The sequence below is a fragment of the Vulpes lagopus genome, chromosome X (assembly GCF_018345385.1).
Source record: "Vulpes lagopus strain Blue_001 chromosome X, ASM1834538v1, whole genome shotgun sequence".
NCBI lineage: Eukaryota > Metazoa > Chordata > Mammalia > Carnivora > Canidae > Vulpes > Vulpes lagopus.
In genome coordinates, this window is record NC_054848.1 from 46,108,552 (window position 1) to 46,127,425 (window position 18,874).

Below are 18,874 nucleotides of genomic sequence, written 5' to 3' on the forward strand. Positions count from 1 at the left end.
TGGCAGCCTTAACAAAAATTCCCAAGCCACTGGCAGGATCCCAATATAACAAGGTCATAAAGGAATACTGTGGACAGAGGCAATAGACCTCTGACTGCTAAACTGTGTTGCCTGATGGCCAAGGACTTAACGGGCTTCTGCTCCCAGGCCTTAGCACTTGTAATAGCCCAGAACTATGGCATGAGCCTAGGGTGGAGAAATGCCAAGAAGAACTGAGGTTAAGTCACATAGTGAAGGAAGCAATCAATAAAACAAAAAGACAACCTACTGAGAGGGAGAAGATTATTACATATCTGATAAAGAGTTAGTATCCAAAATATATAAAGAACTGATAGAACTCAATACCCAAAAAACAAATAATCCAATTTGAAATGGGTGGAAGACATGAACAGACATTTCTCCAAAGAAAACATACAGGCCAACAGACACATGAAAAAATAATCATCACTTATTATCAGGGAAATACAAATCAAAATGACAATAAGATATTACCTCAAACCTGTCAGAATGGGTAAAATAAAAGACACAAGAAACAACAAGTATTGGTGAGGATGTGGAGAAAAAGGAACCCTCTTGTACTATTGGTGGGAATACAAACTGGTCTAGTCACTGTGGAAAACAGTATAGAAGGTACTCAAAAAATTAAAAAAAGAACTACCCTATGATCCAGGAATCACACTACTGGGTATTTACCCAAAGAATATGAAAACAGTAATTCAGAGGGATACATGCACCCTTACGTTTATTGTAGCATTTCTTAAAATAGCCAAACTATGGAAGTAGCCCAAGTGCCCAAAAATTGATGAATGAAGATGTGATATATATATATATATATATATATATATATATATATATATATATATATATAATGGAATATTATTTAAAAAAAATATATATATATATAATGGAATATTACTCAGGCATAAAAAGAATGAAATCTTGGGGCGCCTGGGTGGCTCAGCGGTTGAACGTCTGCCTTTGGCTTCGGGGGTGATCCCGCGGTCTCAAGATCGAGTTCCTCATCGGGCTCCCTGCATGGAGCCTGCTTCTCCCTCTGCCTCTGTCTCTACCTCTCTCTCTTTGTGTCTCTCATGAATAAATGAATAAAATCTTTTAAAAAAAGAATGAAATATTGCCATTTGGAACAATGTGGATAAAGCTAGAGAGTATAATGCTAGGCAAAATAAGTCAGAGAAAGATAAACACCATATGATTTCACTCATTATGTGAAATGTAAGAAACAAGCAAAGGAGAAAATAAGAGAGAGAGACAAATCAAGAAACTCTCTATTTTTTAATATTTTATTTATTTATTCATGAGAGACACACAGAGAGAGGCAGAGACATAAGCAGAGGGAGAAGCAGGCTCCCTATGGGAAGCCTGATGTGGGACTTGATCCCAGAATCCTGGATCATGCCCTGAGCCAAAGGCAGACAGACACTCAACCACTGAGCCACTCATGTGCCCCAAGAAACTTTATTTTTTTTTTATTTATTTATGATAGTCACAGAGAGAGAGAGAGAGAGAGAGAGAGAGAGAGAGAGGCAGAGACACAGGCAGAGGGAGAAACAGGCTCCATGCACCGGGAGCCCGACGTCGGATTCGATTCCGGGTCTCCAGGATCGCGCCCTGGGCCAAAGGCAGACACCAAACCCCTGCGCCACCCAGGGATCCCAAGAAACTTTAAATTATAGAGAACAAGCTGATCATTACCAGAGGGGGAGGACTGGGGGATGGGTTAAATAGGTGACAGGGATTAAAGAGTGCAATAGTCATGATAAGCACTGAGTGATGTATAGAAGTATTATTGAGTCTCTATATTGTACCCCTGAAACAAATATAAGTGTACATTAACGAATTACAATAAAAACTTTAAAATTAAGAAATAAAAATAAGTATCTGTTTCCAATCTGTGCAAAAGGGATAGTTTCTTCAATAATTGGTGCTTCCAAAATTGGTCATCCAACTAGAAAAAAAAAACAAAAATTTCTACCTAATGCCACATACAAAAATAAATCCCAGATGAATGACTATTTCCCTGTTTCCATCCATTGCTGATAGAAGTAGGACTCACTACTACCTTTTTTGAAAGTAATCTGAAGAATCTAATAAAATTCAAAATCTACAGTATTAGTTCAGAATGGTTTGGGCTTCAAGTGACAGAATATCTGACTAATAGTGGCTTAAACAAATAGAGGCTTGTTTTTCTTTCTCACATATCAAGAAATATGGAGGAACACATATGCTAGCATTGGATCAGCTGCTCAACAACATCTCAAGAATCTAGGCTTTTTTCTAAAAGGCTTTTTTCTAGGCTTTTTTCTAATCAACCATCCTTCACATATTGCCTTTTTGTCCTTAGGCTTTTTACTTCATGTAAGATGGGCTGCTGAATCTATATATCACAACTGAATTCAAAGGTAGAAAAGGAGAATGGCAGTGGCCAGGTAAGCAAGGGATATGCCACTCTCCTTTTTTGAAAGAAGGCAGTTTTTTTCCAGACATCCCCCACAAACTTGCCCAGGCATTTCCTTTGCCATACATGTCACATGTAGACCATGTCACATATAGATCAGGGAGCAGGACTACCTTCCTGAGGTCAGAGTTCTCTGCCTAATACCTGAACAAAATTAGCATTCTATTAACAAGAAAGAAGTGGGAAAATGCCAGCTGATTGTGTCGGCTACATACATTCACCCTTTGACCAAGCTGTTTGAAGTCTATCCTACAGAAATAAAAGCACCAAGAAACCTGCATGCCCATCAATAGAGAAATATTTGAATAAATTATGGTATAGCCACACTAAATTATATTATGAAGCTATTAAAGATGATGAGTTATGGGGCATCCCTGGGTGGCTCAGTGGTTTAGTGCCTGCCTTTGGCCCAGGGCATGATCCTGGAGTCCCAGGATCAAGTCCCACATCAGGCTTCCTGCATGGAGCCTGCTTCTCTCTCTGCCTGTGTCTCTGCCTCTCTCTCTCTCTCTCTCTGTCCCTCGTGAATAAATAAAATATTTTTAAATGATGAATTACATTGCTTTTGATATGCATAATTTTAAACCATGCATGCCTTTTCAAGAATGTATCCTTGCATGTGCCAAGGAGTGCTTATAATTACCTCGGTATACTATTTCTGTTAAGAATGCTGATTAGTGGAATAGTTAAAAAAGAGTATTGGACTGAGAGTCAGGAAACCTGGACAAAATAATTACACAAATGCTGCCACTTGGGAAAAAGAGAAGCACACAACTACAGTCCCTGCTTAAAGTGGACACAGACTACAGAGGAAGAGATAAGGCATCAACAAGTGAAAATGAAAATAATAATTCGAGAATTGTTACAGGATACTGAAGAACAAGTTAACATGTACATATTTTTTATAATAAGTGCTACAGGCATTCATTCATTCATAGGATTTTAGTGCATAAGCCAAGATGTCAGACCTTGCCAGGCAAGGAAGCTTCTGCTCTAAAAGATTATATTGCTTCCAACAAGAAGTCTGCTATCATCCTTATCATTGTTCTGTACATGAAGTATCTTTTTTTTTTCACTTCAGAGAGAGAATCCTCAAGCAGACTCCCTGCTGAGCCTAATGCAGGGCTTCATCCCAGGACCCCCAAGATCATGACCTGAGCCAAAATCAAGAGTCACTGATTAACCCACTGAACTATCTAGGCACCCCCATCAAGTATCTTTTTAAAAATAAGTTGCTTTAAGATTTTCTTCGACATTGGATATTGCAGAAGAAAAGATTAATGTACTTGAAAATATAACAATAGAAACTATCTAAAGTTATGGGGTGCCTGGGTGGTTCAGTTTGTTAAGTGGCTGGCTCTTGGTTTTGGCTTAGGTCATGATCTCAGGGTCCTGGGATAGAGCCCTGAAGAAGACTCTGAGCTCAGTGGGGAGTCTCCTTGAGTACTCTCTCTATCTCTCTCTGCCCTTCCCCTTGCTCTCTCTCAAATAAATAAATAAATAAATCTTTTTAAAAAGAGAAAAAAATATTTTTTTTAAAAAAAAGAAACTATCTGGTGCACCTGGATGGCTCCATGGTTGACCTTCTGCCTTTGGCTCATGTCATGATCCCAAGGTCCTGAGATCAAGCCCGTGGGAGGGAGCCTGCTTCTCCCTCTGCCTATGTCTCTGCCTCTTTCTGTGTGTCTCTCATGAGTAAATAGAATCTTTTTTAAAAAAAGAAAACTATCTAAATTTAAACAGAAAAATACTGAAAAAAATGAACAGAGCATTAGTGAGCTGTGAGACAACTTCAAGGGGCCTTAATACACATGTCATTGGAGTCTCAGAAAAGGGGGTGTTGTCAAAAAATATTTGAAGAGTTATTGGCTGAAATTTTTCCAAATTTGTTGACAATTAGAAAACCACAGATCCAAAAAACTAAATAACAAAAGCAAAAACAAAACCCCAAGCAAAAGAAACATACAGAAAACTACACTAAGGCATGTCAATAATGAAATTTCTTAAAGCCAATGATGAAGAGAAAATCTTAAAGCAGCTTGTTTTTAAAAAAGATAACTTATGTACAGAACAATGATAAGGATGATAGCAGACTTCTTGTTGGAAACACTATAATCTTTGGGAACAGAAGCTCCTTTCACAAGTAAGCCTTACACTTGAAAGCATTCTACTTTCAAGAACTGTATTATCTCTTCTATGGACCTCAGCAAATATTTGTTGGAAAACAAATACATTACATTAATTAATTTAATACTTTGTGTTCAATTTACAGTGAGAACCCAGAACAAGTTAGGCCAAGTCCTAAGACTTGAGCTTATGATTTAGTCAGGGGCTGAAAAAAAGGTCTGTGGTTTTATAATCTTCAACAAATTTTGAAAAAACATTGGCCATTAGTTCTTCAAACATGGTTTGATTTTATCTTATTTTTTAAAGATTTTATTTATTTATTCATGAAAGACACAGAGATAGAGACAGAGACATTGGCAGAGGGAGGAGTAGGTTCCCTGCAGGAAGCCCGATATGGGACTTGATCCCGGGACCCTGGGATTATGACCTGAGCCAAAGGCAGATACTCAATCACTGAACCACCCAGGCATCCAAACATGGCTTGGTTTTAATGTTGGGAAGAAGGACTTGTTGATAATGACTTTCAAAAGATTAAGCAGGGAATTTTCATATTGACTTTGAGGTATCTTTTCCACTCTCTCTTTTTAAAGATTTTATTTATTTATTTGAAAGAGAGAGAGAATGAGTGGGTGGGGAGGAGCAGAGGGAGAGGGAGAAGCTTGCTCCTTGCTGAACTGGGAGCCAGACACAGGGCTCTGTCCCAAGATCCTGAGATGGTGACCTGAGCTAAAGATAGATGCTTAACTGACTGAGCCTCCCAGGCACCCTTCTTTTCAACTCTCTTAACAAATTTATTTCAAGGAAGTTGAACACTAATCTTCTTTTTTCATTTGATAGCACTGTACATAGTAAGTTGTGCCCTAATCAATAGCTCTGTGGAACTGTGAATTTCTCTGATTCTAGAAGCCCATATATATACTAGTACTCTATAGTGATTCTCAGTCTAAAATGTAAAAAAAAATTCTCAATTTCCTTCATCATTACACTGTACCTTTTTTGACTCTATTTTCACTGATGTATTTTCAATCATCCGTATATACTCTTTTACCTTATTGTTTTTCCTTCATAATTGAATCCCCTGTTGACCAGCTGCTCTAATATGTTTGTCTCAAGTCACTGCTTTTGACATGTTTGATGTTATTAGCCTTTGTCTAAATTGTAGTATTAGCCCTTTCACTTTTTTGGCTTCCATTTGTATTTTTATAAAATAATAAGAAAAAATATAATACTTGATCACTGTGCAAAATCTGCTTTGCCAAGAGGGCTTCATTGTAGGAATTGGAGGGTTGGGTGGCAGGCAATAACTTGAAATATTTGTTGTCTGATGGATTCAAGTTCAAATTCAGTCAAAAAAGATGGTTTGGGTATGTTGATATATAATATATGACTGTGCAGATGCTATAAAAGTAAATTGCAAAATCTGAAAACCTCCTGTGAAATCAAATAACCCTAATACAAAGTAGAAAATAATGTGTGGGGACAGCCCAGGTGGCTCAGCAGTTTGCGCCTGCCTTCGGCCCAGGGTGTGATCCTGGAGTCCCGGGATTGAGTCCCACGTCAGGCTCCCTGCATGGAGCCTGGTTCCCCCTCTGCCTGTGTCTCTGCCTCTGTGTGTGTGTGTGTGTGTGTGTGTGTGTGTGTGTGTGTGTCCCATGAATAAATAAAATCCTTAAAAAAAAAGAAAATAATGTGTGCTATAAAGAGATACCAACTTAGAAGAGCTGGGGGGTTATGAGGGACTGGGTGGAAGAAACATTGATCCGGGCCTTAAAATATTAGTAGGATTTAGACAGGCCAAGATGGTGGGAAGGGACATTCTAGCTGAAAACAAAGGCTTAGATTTTGGAAGTTTGTAACTTACTTGGGTTCATGGGAAGAGTTCAAGTTTTCCTTATTCCCATCTACTCCCAAAAATGGAGACCTTGTAATAAAGTTCAAGGGTACATAATTGAAGTGGTTTTTTTTTTTTTTTAAGATTTTACTGGGACGCCTGGGTGGCTCAGTGGTTGAGCATCTGCCTTGGGCTCAGGGTGTGATCCTGGATTCCCAGGATCGAATCCCATATCAGGCTCCCTGCATGGAGCCTGCTTCTCCCTCTGCCTATGTCTCTTTCTCTTTCTCTCTCTCTCTCTCTCTCTCTCTGTGTGTGTGTGTGTGTGTGTCTCATGAATAAATAAAATCTTAAAAAAAAGAAGCTCTGTTTCTTGTTACTGAAAATTGGTACTGAGTGGTAGTAGGGATGCTCATGACTACTGGAGTGGTATTACTCCAATGCCCTCTCAACTGACAACCTGTATACATGGTATTTCTTTTTTTTCTTTTTTAAATAGTATTATTTTTAATATTTATTTATTTATTTATTTATTTATTTATTTATTTATTTATTTTATATGCATATAGATAGAAAGAGAGAGAAAGAGAATGAGCAAGCACAGGGAGGGGCAGGGGGAGAAGCAGAGAGAGAATCTCCAGTAGACTCCTCAATGAGCACAGAGCCAGATGCAGGCTTGGTCTCAGGACCTTGAAATCATGACCTGTGCCCAAATCAGGAGTCGACCGCTTAACCAGCTGAACCACCCAGACACCTCTTTCTTTCTTCCTCTCTTCCTTCCTTTCTTTGTTTTCTTTGTTTTCTTTCTTTTCCTTCTTTCCTTCCTTCCTTCCTTCCTTCCTTTGTCTTACAGCACTAGCTAGGATTTCTAGTATAATATAAAATGGGAATGTTCCTAGTTTTAAGGCAAAGATATGACTTCCATATATGTTCTATGCTTTCAGTTAGACTTCAAACTAAGCTGATGTACATCTTTTTGTTTTTTTTAAAGATTTTATTTATTTATTTATTTATTTATTTATTTATTTATTTATGAGAGACACACAGAGAGAGAGAGAGAGAGAGAGAGGCAGAGACACAGGCAGAGGGAGAACCAGGCTCCATGCAGGGAGCCCGATGTGGGACTCAATCCCGGGTCTCCAGGATCAGGCCCTGGGCTGAAGCCGGCGCTAAACTGCTGAGCCACCCGGGCTGCCCGATGTACATATTTTTGGCTTATGTTCTTCCCATGGTGAATTTATTCTCTTACTATTACCTTCCCACATATTATATGATTGGTTTATTAATATGTTATTGCCGCCATAGGGCAAGGATCTTTGTTTTGTGCACTGATGTGTCCCAAACACCTTCCTGGCACATATCCAGGCACACACAATAAATACTTGTGGAATGAATTGAACCTCTTGAGTTGTTTTGGGTACCACTTATTTGTTTGTTTGTTAAATTTTACTTATTCATGAGAGACCCAGAGAGAGAGAGGCAGAGACACAGGCTGAGGGAGGAGAAGCAGGCTCCATGTGGGAACCCTGATGTGGGACTCAGTCCCTGGAATCCAGGATTACACCCTGAGCCAAAGGCAGACGCACAACCGCTGAGCCACCCAGGGATCCCTCAAGGGCACATCATTGAATCACTGTTCTGGGGGTGAGGTTTTATGAGGTAAGAACTGAGAGGTTAAAAGCTGTTGCTATGGGGATCTCTATTTTGGCATATCTCTGTCTTGACTTGTCCTCATTTGGACATCTTTCTTTCTCTAGTTAACCTGTTGAACTATGCCTTTTTTTTCCTGTGCAGGTAGTAGGGTAGAAATGCTCATCCCAGACCATCATTCTTCACTGAGCACACTAAGAGGGAACATAAATGGAGTCCAAAAGTTTGGAGGCCTGATAGAAGTGAGACATATTCTGCTCTAAGTCCTATAAGCCAAGGTTTTTCAACTTTAGTACTATTGACATTTTTTTGTTTGGAGAGCTGTTTCATATGTTGCGGAATGTTTAGTAGCATCTTTGGCTTTTACCAAGTAGATGTCAGTAGTACCTCCCCCAAAGACACTTGTGACTACCAAAAAATGTCTCCAGATGTCCCCAACGTGCCCAAATGCCAGATGTCCTCTGGCATGGTGGAGGGGGAGGGAACAAAGGCATCCCTGGTTAAGAATTACTACTTTGAGCCTTATGAAAAGGTTTTCTAGGGGCATCTGACTGGCTCAGTCAGGAGAGCATCTGACCCTTGATCTTGGGGTTGTGAGTTCAAGCCCCACATTGAGTGTAGAGATTACTTTTTTTATTTGACACAGAGAAAGAGAGAGCACAAGCAGGGGGAGTGGCAGAAGGAGAGGGAGAGGCAGGCTCCCCACTGAGCAGGGAGCCCCGTGCAGGGCTTGATCCCAGGAACCTGGGATGGTGACCAGAGCTGAAAGCAGACACTTCACCAACTGAGCCACCCAGGGGCCCCAAGATTACGTTTAAAAAAAAAAAGGTTTTCTCTGCCTTTTAATGCCCATAGTCTGGGTAGTATGACTGAGAGGAACAGAGCCTGGGGTATAAGCCCAGAGGGAAAGTGACCAAGTTGCTTTATTGACCAGTCTGTAGTTTAGACCTTGAGCTGGAAAAAGTCATCCCTTTTAGATTCCTTGTGGCTCATGCATGTTCTAGTTCCTCTTATTGGGGTAAGACCTAGATATTTTACTGATCTTGCATTGCAAAGTTTCTTCTCATGGAGCACAATTAACATCTAATGTGGCTCAGTCACCTATGGTTGATATATACACACATTATGTGGTGATGCCAATACCACTACTTATTGTTTGGGGAATGGTAGTGGATACCTCTCAATATCCTGTGGAGGTATGGAGGGTAGGCAGAGATCATTGGAAGGGGCCAAATGATCACTCGCTGGCCAGTTTGTAGATCTTGGCATTTGACATAGAGTATAGAAAGCCAGGACAGCCCTAAGGTTCATCTCAGCAAGAGTAGACCTCTCCTCTTCTTGAGGACTTCTTTCCAAAGCCAAACAAAACAAAACAGCAGCAGAAGACATCCCAGGACATGACAACAGAATTAGGAATTTGGGCTTCCACCAGGCACCATGTGAGATTCCTCTGACTGAAAAAAAAATGAGAGATAAGATGCTTTGGATATATTTGGGGCTTTAATTTTTCTTCGGGAAGAAAGAATCATTTGTTTATTGAAAGGACTTGATATTATTTTTTAGGGCTTATTTATTTATGACAGAGAGAGAGAGAGTGGGGAGGGGGTGGGCAGAGGGAGAGGGAGAGAGAAACTCTAAGCATACCCTGTACTGAGTGTGCGGAGCCTGATGATCCCAGGACCCTGAGATCACAACCTGAGCTGAAACCAGGAGTTGGATGCTTAATCAACTGTGCTACCCAGGTGCTGCAGGGCTTGATAGTATTAATTTATATTAGGCATTGTATAAGTTATTGTAGTTACTCGATGCATATTGTGAAATCCAATATGTAAAGCTGATTCATTGCTTTCTTTTTTCTAAGATTTTATTTATTTATTTGAGCAAGAGTGAGAGAGACAGAGAGAGAGAGCACAGAGGAAGAAGAAGCAGACTTCCTGCTGAGCAGGGAGCCTGACATGGGGCTCAATCCCAGGACCCTGAGACCATGACCCAAGCCAAAGTCAAGATGCTTAAAGGACTGAGCCACCCAGGTGCCCCTGGTTCATTGTTTTCCATTGTCCGACTCCCCATACTCACTTCTTACAAAACCTTCCCATTGCCCCACTGAATGGGCAATGTGCCATTGTCACCTCATTCCCAGGCTGCAGCTGATTGGACCAGGATAGACTCCTAGGCTAAGCTAATCAGCTTCTCTTCACTAAGATTTTAGAAGGGGACTCAGACCCTTCAGTTAGTTAACTACAGGTGCTATATTGATAAGGATATAAATCTGTAGTTTTGGAGGTCACATTTGGTCTACATAAACTAACGAGCTGGCAGAGAAACGGAATCTTCATCCAGTCCATTTAGTGTCTGTCTCCTCTATAAGAGTATAAGTTACAAGCACAGGAACTTCCCCTTTTTGAACACTAGAACACCAGTCTTGGAGTCTGGTACTGTGCATGGTATATAATAGAGACTAAGGAAATGCTCATTGAATGGAGTTATGATCCACTTTACCACTTAAGAGTATAAATAATGGTTGTCTTCTGTCCCTGATGAACTGTTTAAGCACTCATCTGTCTTTATTCATAGGAAATTACCATCTCCCTTTTGAGGCCTCTGTCCCTGCTAACTTGGTAAAGAACCTAGGTATCTGTTCATTCCAATGTGTTGAGTTCTATTTCTAACCTCTAGGCAGAAAGAGAGAGAACTAGAAAGTCCACTCAGTCCACTAGCTCTGTTGCTTCTCTTGCCATCTCCCCTTATCCCACACAGTGCAAGAGTTTGGAGTGCTAAGGTTACAGCTCTTTGAGTTGATTCTTCATGCTCAGCTGTTGACTCTCAAAACACACCACTATGCCTGCCAGGTTCAGTCCAAGGGCTTTATACTTTAGAACCAGCCCAACCCTCAAGAACCCTTAGGTTCTGGTATTGAGATAAACAGCTTGAATAACCAGCCTAGATTCTTGCTGCCTTCAAGGTAATTTCTCCTTTGGCACACTGGCATTCTTTCTTACCACTCCAAAAGGTTTCTAAAACCTTAAATCTAAGCAAGAAGGTATTGAATGCTCCCCTCCTTTGCTCTATGAAAGCACCTTGCCTTCTTATGCAAATTGAGTCTACTTCCTCCCAAAGACTCTCCAGAACTCTGAATAATGTTGCTAAAACACAGAAAAAAAGATCTTGTTATTCCTTAGCTAAGATTAAAAAAAAACAACAACAACGAAGTGACCAGAGTGAATCACAGTCTTTATGACATAAAGAGATTGGGATAATTTTATTTTATTTTTTTTTTTTAATTTTTTTGATTGGGATAATTTTAAATTCCACTTTACTAGATATCTGATTATAAAAGAACAAACAGAGGTGCAGTTATTTGGAATGTGTTTCAGCATAACTCAGGAATCTGCAGAGGTAGTACGCCAAGGACTTGGGCCATCAGTGATCTGACTGTTTTCTGAAGTGCCTAAAAACATGCCAGGGCAAGAGAGAGGAATATCCAGTATGACCTCATCTTAACTTGATTACAATTGCAAAGACCCTATTTCCGAATAAGGTCACATTTACAGGTACTGGGGGTTAGGACTTAGACACATCTTTTTGGGGGACACAATTCAACACAGAGTAGAGGATAACATCCACCATGACAACACCAACATCTGCATGAAGGGTTGTGTCTCTTGTTGCTTCCAATCTTTGAATTGCTAGAGATATCCTGCATTCTGTGTAGAACTAAAGACAAGTTTCATTTTCTCCACTTTGTGTCACCTTTTGTCTCCCTGTGTCTCATGGCATCCCTTATAAAATCAACTTCTTATATCCTGCTTGAAACCTCTTTTTCCACAAGGTTTAGACACCAGTCCACAGGGTTAGTCAGGTGACAAATATAAATAGAGTGGTCAAGAATGTAGACTCTGGAGTTAGACTTTCTGGATCTGCTAGCATGTATGAGGTTGAGTAACTTATTTTTTAAAAAGATTTTATGATTTTTAAAAATTTATCTCTATACCCAATGTGGGTCTCGAACATACAACCCTAAGATCAAGAGTTGCATGCTCTACTGACTGAGCCAGTAACACATCCCTCCAATGGATGTTTTTATATGTTTATTTTATATGATACTAGCCATAAACAATATTCATTTTGTTTTTGCATAAATGGTCTAATGGTGCATGTATGATTTTGCAGCTTATATATTTTTAAGATTTTATTTATTTATTCTTGAGAGACACACACACAGAGAGGCAGAGACATAGGCAGAGGGAGAAGCAGGTTCCATGTGGGGAACCCAATGTGGGACTTGATCCTGGGACTCCAGGATCATGCCCTGGGCCAAAGGCAGGCGGTAAACCACTGAGCCACCTAGGGAATCCCCCATATTTTAAACTCAACCTTGAAATCTTTATTTATTTCTTTTTATTTTTTTAAGATTTATTTATTTATTCATGAGAGAGAGAGGCAGAGAGACACAGGCAGAGGGAGAAACAGGCTCCTCATGTGGAACTTGATCCCGGGACTCCAGGATCACGCCCTGAGCCAAAGGCATGCGCTCAACTGCTGAGCCACCCAGGCGTCCCAAGAGGTATTTTTATTTTATTTTATTTTATTTTATTTTATTTTATTTTATTTTATTTTATTTATTTAAAGATTTCAATGTTGGGACGCCTGGGTGGCTCAGCGGTTTAGCGCCTGCCTTCAGCTCAGGGCATGATCCTGGAGTCTCGGAATCGAGTCCCACATGAGGCTTCCTGCATGGAGCCTGCTTCTCCTTCTGCCTTTGTCTCTGACTCTCTCTCTGTGTCTCACATAAATAAATAAATAAAATCTTAAAAAAAATAATAAAATAAACTCAACATTGTTTTCCAGATTTATTCAAGTTGATTCATGTAGATCTAGTTCTACTATATGTTATGTTCCATTGTATGTATGAATAAATCACAGTTGCTCTATCCATTCCTTTACTGAGGAACAGATGAGTTGGTTCCACTTTTTTACCATTACATACATTGCTGTAGTGAACATCCTTGTACATATCTACCTATATTCATGTTTGAGATTTTTCTGTAGGGCAAATATCTAGAATTGGATTGCTGGGTAACATGGGATATGCATCTTAAATTTTCTCACTAATTAAATTTTTTTTAACTTTGCATATACCTTTATTTCAAAACAACAATCAAGGGCAGCCTACTTATCTTGTGTTAATTTAATGTTTGCTTAATAAATAAATTACATCAATAAATAATAAAGATACTCCTTATACTAATGATCTATTGGGGGCAGGGAATTAAATGCTATAAGAAAAAGGGAAATATTACAGACTTATAGTTTTTTGTCCGATGACTCTAATGTTCTGATAATCAGAAGACCCAAATTAAACTTATATTTTCTGAATAAGTCACTTGCTTCCAGAAAGGAAATCACTTTATCCCCATGTCTCCTATTAATGAAATGGAGCTCTTTCTACTTCTAAATATGTAACACATGGCAGAATAAACAAAATTGTGTAAGCTGTGATGTGATGGCAATTAAGTGAGAAAATAAACTGAGGATACTTACGGAGACAATTTCCAAAGAGGATAAAAGACCAAACCTTGGAAACAGTCTTGTATCTCAGTTTACTAGATGTGGGACTCAGGTAACTTAATGATGCCTCAATTTTGTAAATTGTAAAATGGGGATAATAAAACTATCTTCCCACAGGAATGCTGTGAACATTGAGATAGTGCATGCAAAGTGCTTACAACAGAAGCTGGTACAAAAATGTTCAATACATATTAGCTATTATTGTTTTTCTTAAGTTACAATATTTTAGAGGATACTATTTGCCTCCTCCCAAAGCATTGGTTTGGTTATTTGGGCAAGAAAGAGGTTTCAGAATCTCTTTGTTTAAATATGCAGTAACAATTTGTAATGGCAAAGTAACATGAGCTCTTTAGAACAACTCAAGTTGGCCTATTAACTAGATCCCTCGCCAAGGTCGTCTTCCGGGATCCGTACCGGTTTAAGAAGCGGACGGAGCTGTTCATCGCCGCCGAGGGCATCCACACCGGCCAGTTGGTGTACTGAGGCAAGAAAGCCCAGCTCAACATAGGCAATGTGCTCCCGGTGGGCACTATGCCCGAGGGCACCATCGTGTGCTGTCTGGAGGAGAAGCCTGATGACAGGGGCAAGTTGGCCTGAGCCTCCGGGAACTACGCGACCATCATCTCCCACAACCCGGAGACCAAGAAGACCCGAGTGAAGCTGCCGTCCGGTTCAAAGAAGGTCATTTCTTCCGCCAACAGAGCTGTGGTGGGTGTGGTCGCCGGAGGTGGCCGCATTGACAAGCCCATTCCGAAGGCTGGCTGTGCTTACCACAAGTACAAGGCAAAGAGGAATTGCTGGCCACGTGTGCGGGGTGTGGCCATGAATCCTGTGGAGCATCCTTTTGGAGGTGGCAACCACCAGCACATCGGCAAACCCTCTACTATCCGCAGAGATACCCCTGCTGGCCGCAAAGTGGGTCTTATTGCTGCCTGCCGGACTGGGCGTCTCCGGGGAACCAAGACTGTGCAGGAGAAGGAGAACTAGGCTTGAGGGGCTCAATAAAGTGTGTCCTTCTGCCACCAAAAAAAAAATTATGAATATATTATGAAAATTATATATTATGAAAATTTCCAAACATACAAAAAAGTTGAAAAATTGTACAGTGAATTCATATGTATCCACCACCTAAATTCTATAATTAATATGTTACTCTACATTTTTAAAAAATACAAATTCAGTTAGCCAACATATAATACTTCTCTAGTTTCAGATGTAGAGTTTAGTAATTCATCAGTTGCATATAACACCCAGTGCTCGTCATATCTCACACCCTCCTTAATGCCCATCACCCAGTTACCCCACCCCCCACCCACCTCCCCTCCAGCAACCCTCAATTTGTTTACTATAGTTAAGAGTCTCTCATGGTTTGTCTCCCTCTCTGATTTCTTCCCATTCAATTGTTTCTCTGGTTGACTTATTTTGCTCCACATAAACCCTCCAGTTCCATCCACGTTGATGTAAATGGTAAAATCTCATCCCTTTTGATGGCTGAGGAATATCCCATCCTATATATAATATATTCTTCATCCATTCATCTGTCGACTGATATCTGGGCTCTTTCCACAGTTTGGCTATTGTGGACATTGCTGCTATAAACATTGGGGTGCAGGTGCCCCCTTGGATCACCACATGGTATACTTGGGGTAAATGCCTAGTGCAATTACTGGGTCTAGGGTAGCTCTATTTTTAACTTCTTGAGGAACCTCCATACTGTTTTCCAGAATGGCTGTACCAGGTTGCATTCCCACCAACATTTACTATACTTGTTTTATCATATGTAACTATCCATCTACCCATATCTCCAATAATCCATTAATCCTTTTATTTTTAAAAAAAGATTTTAATGAATTATTTATTTCAGAGATTGAGAGAGTGAGCAGGGAGGGGCAGAAAGAGGAAGAATCTGAAGGAGACTCTGTATGGAGTAGGGAGCCCAATGTGGGGGATGAGAGCCCGATGCAGAGCTTGATCTCACAACCACAAGATCATGACCTGAGCTGAAATCAAGAGTTGGCCACCTGACTGAGCCACCCAGGCACTCTTCATCCATCTCATTTTTTTGATGCATTTCAAAGTTACAGATATCAATACACTTCATTCCTAAATATTTCAGCACACACATCATTAAATACAGTTGAATATTTATGTTTTCTTCTTTTGAGGTAAAAATTTATGTGTAATAAAATACACATGTAATTAAATATAATCTTAAGTGGTAATTCAACAGATTTTGACAAATGCATATACTTGTATTTTCGAAACCCCTATCAAGACACAGAGCATTAGCATCAGCCCGGAAAGTTCCTTCACATTTCTTCCCAAACAATTATCTCCACCATGGGCAACCACTGTTCTGCTTTTTGCACTATAGATGGGCAGTTTTACTTGTTATAAAACTTCATATAAATTAAATTATGCAGTATATATTCTTTTGTGTTAGGCTTCCTTCACTCAGCCTTTTTACTACTGAGTGTATTTTATTGTATGAATACATCATAGATTGCTTATCAATTTTCCTATCAATGGATGTCTAAACTGGGTGGGTCTGTTATGAATAAAGATACTGTGGTAGACAATCTCTAAATGGCCCCAAGTGGATGCAGCAAAAGCTGTTCTAAGATGTTTCTAAGAAGTTTATAGCATACAGGCCTAATTTAAAAAGCAAGAAAAATCTCAAATACACAACCTAACTGTATACCTAATGGAGCTAGAAAAGGAAGAACAAACAAAACCCCAAACTACTAGAAAGAAGGAAATAATAAAGAGTAGAGCAGAAATAAACAAAATAGAGACTAAAAAAACAATAGATCAGATCATTGAAAGTAGGAGTTGTTTCTTTGAAAAGATCAACAAAATTGATAAACCTTTAGCTAGATTTATCAAACAGAAAAAAAAACAGGATTAAAATAAACAAAATAAGAAACAAAACAGGAGAAATAACAATCAATACCACAGAAATACAGAGGATTGTAAGAGAATATTATAAGAAAAATATATGCCAACAAATTGGGCAATCTAGAAGAAATAGATAAATTCCTAGAAACATATAACCTCCCAAAACTCAATCAGAAAGAAAAGAAAAATTAGAACAGACTTATGAAGAGCTATGAAATTGAATCAGTAATCAAAAAAAAAAAAAAACTCCCAACAAACAAAAGTTTAGGGTCAGATGGATTCACAGGTGAATTCTACATTCAAACATTTAAAGAAGTGTTAATATTCTCTTCTCAAATTATTCCAAAAAATAGAAGAGGAAGGAAAACTAAATTCGTTCTATGAAGCCAGCACTACCCTAATACCAAAACCATATAAAGACACCCCAAGAAAAGAGAATTACGGGTCAATATCCCTCATGAACATAGATGCAAAACTCCTCAACAAAATATTAGCAAACCAAATCTAACAATATATTTAAAAAATCATTCACCACATTAAAGTAGGATTTATTCTTGGGATGCAAGAGTGGCTCAATATTTGCAAATCAGTTGTGATACATCCTATCAATAAAAGAAGGATAAAAACCATGTGATCATTTCAATAGAAAAAGAATTTGACAACGCACAGTCAAGATTTAGTATATGTGCTGCCGAAGCGAGCACCATCTAGTCAAGATTAAAAAAAAATCAACATAAAAAAATCAACAAAGTAGGTTTAGAGTGAACATGCCTCACTCAACATCATAAAGGCCATATATAAAAAACCCACAGCAAACTTCATACTCAATGTGGAAACACAGAGCTTTCCCTCTATGGTCAAGAATGAGAGGGGGGCAGCCCTGGTGGCTCAGTGGTTTAGCGCCGCCATCAGCCCAGGGTGTGATCCTGGAGACCCAGGATTGAGTCCTACATCAGGCTCCCTGCATGGAGCCTGCTTCTCCCTCTGCCTGTGCCTCTGCCTCTCTTTCTTTCTCTGTATCTTTCATGAATAAATAAATAAAATCTTAAAAAAAAGAATGAGATAGGGATGACCACTCTCATCACTTTTATTTACATAGTACTGGAAATCCTAACCTCAGCAATCAAACAACAGAAAAATTAAAGGCATCCAAATTGATAGGAAGAAATACACGTTCAAAATTTTTTTTTAAATTAAAGAAAAGAAATACACATTCACTTGCAGATAGCATAATACTATACATAGAAAACACTGAAGACCACCAAATAACTACTAGAACTGATAAATGAATTCAGTGAGGTCACAGGATACAAAATCAATGTATAGAAATCCTTTGCATTTCTATAAACCAATAATGAAGCAACAGAAAGAGAAATTAAGAAAACAATCCCATTTACAGTTGCACCAAAAATAATAAAATACCTAGGATTAAACCTAACCAAAGAGGTGAAAGATGTGTATTCTGAAAAGTATAAAACAGAGACGAAAGAAATTGAAGAAGACACAAAGAAATGGAAAGATATTTCATGCTCTTTAATGGAAAAACAAATATTGTTAAAATGTCTATACTACCCAAAGCAATCTACAGATTTAATGCAATCACTATCAAAACAACATCATTTTTCACAGAACTAGAACAAACAGCCCCCAAATTTGTATGAAACCACAAAAGATCCCAAATAGCCCAAGCAATCTGGAGAAAGAAAAGCAAAGCTGGAGGTATCATAATTCTAGATTTCAAAATACACTACTACAAAGCTGTAGGAATCAAAATAGTATGGTACTGGGACGCCTGGGTGGCTCAGCGATTGAGCATCTGCTTTTGGCCCAGGGCGTGAACCCTGAGTCCCGGGGTCGGGTCGGGGTCGAGTCCCACATTGGGCTCCCTGCAGGGAGCCTCCTTCTACCTCTGCCTCTCTCTCTCTGTGTCTCTCATGAATAAATAAATAAAATCTTAAAAAAAATAGTATGGTACTGACACAAGATAGACATATAGATCAATCAAACAGCACAGAACCCAGAAATAAACTCATGATTATACGGTCAATTAATATTCAACAAAGGAGGCAAGAATATGAAATGGGAAAAAGTCTCTTCAACAAATGGTATTGTGGAAACTGGACAACTACATGCAAAAGAATGAAACCAGACCACTTTCTGACACAATACACAAAAGTAAACTCAAAATAGATTAAGGACCTCAATGTAAGACCTGATACCACAAAAATCCTAGAAGAGAGCACAGACAATAATTTCTCTGACATCTGCCATAGCAACATTTTTTTTCTAGATATGTCTCCTAACAAAAGAGAAACAAAAACAAA

At 39.1% G+C, this 18,874-nt stretch overlaps 1 pseudogene; it reads left to right on the forward strand.

Annotated features, from left to right (window-relative positions):
• Positions 1 to 2,433: 2,433 nt before the first annotated feature.
• LOC121482517 lies at positions 2,434 to 14,686 on the forward strand (annotated as a pseudogene).
• Positions 14,687 to 18,874: the final 4,188 nt, after the last annotated feature.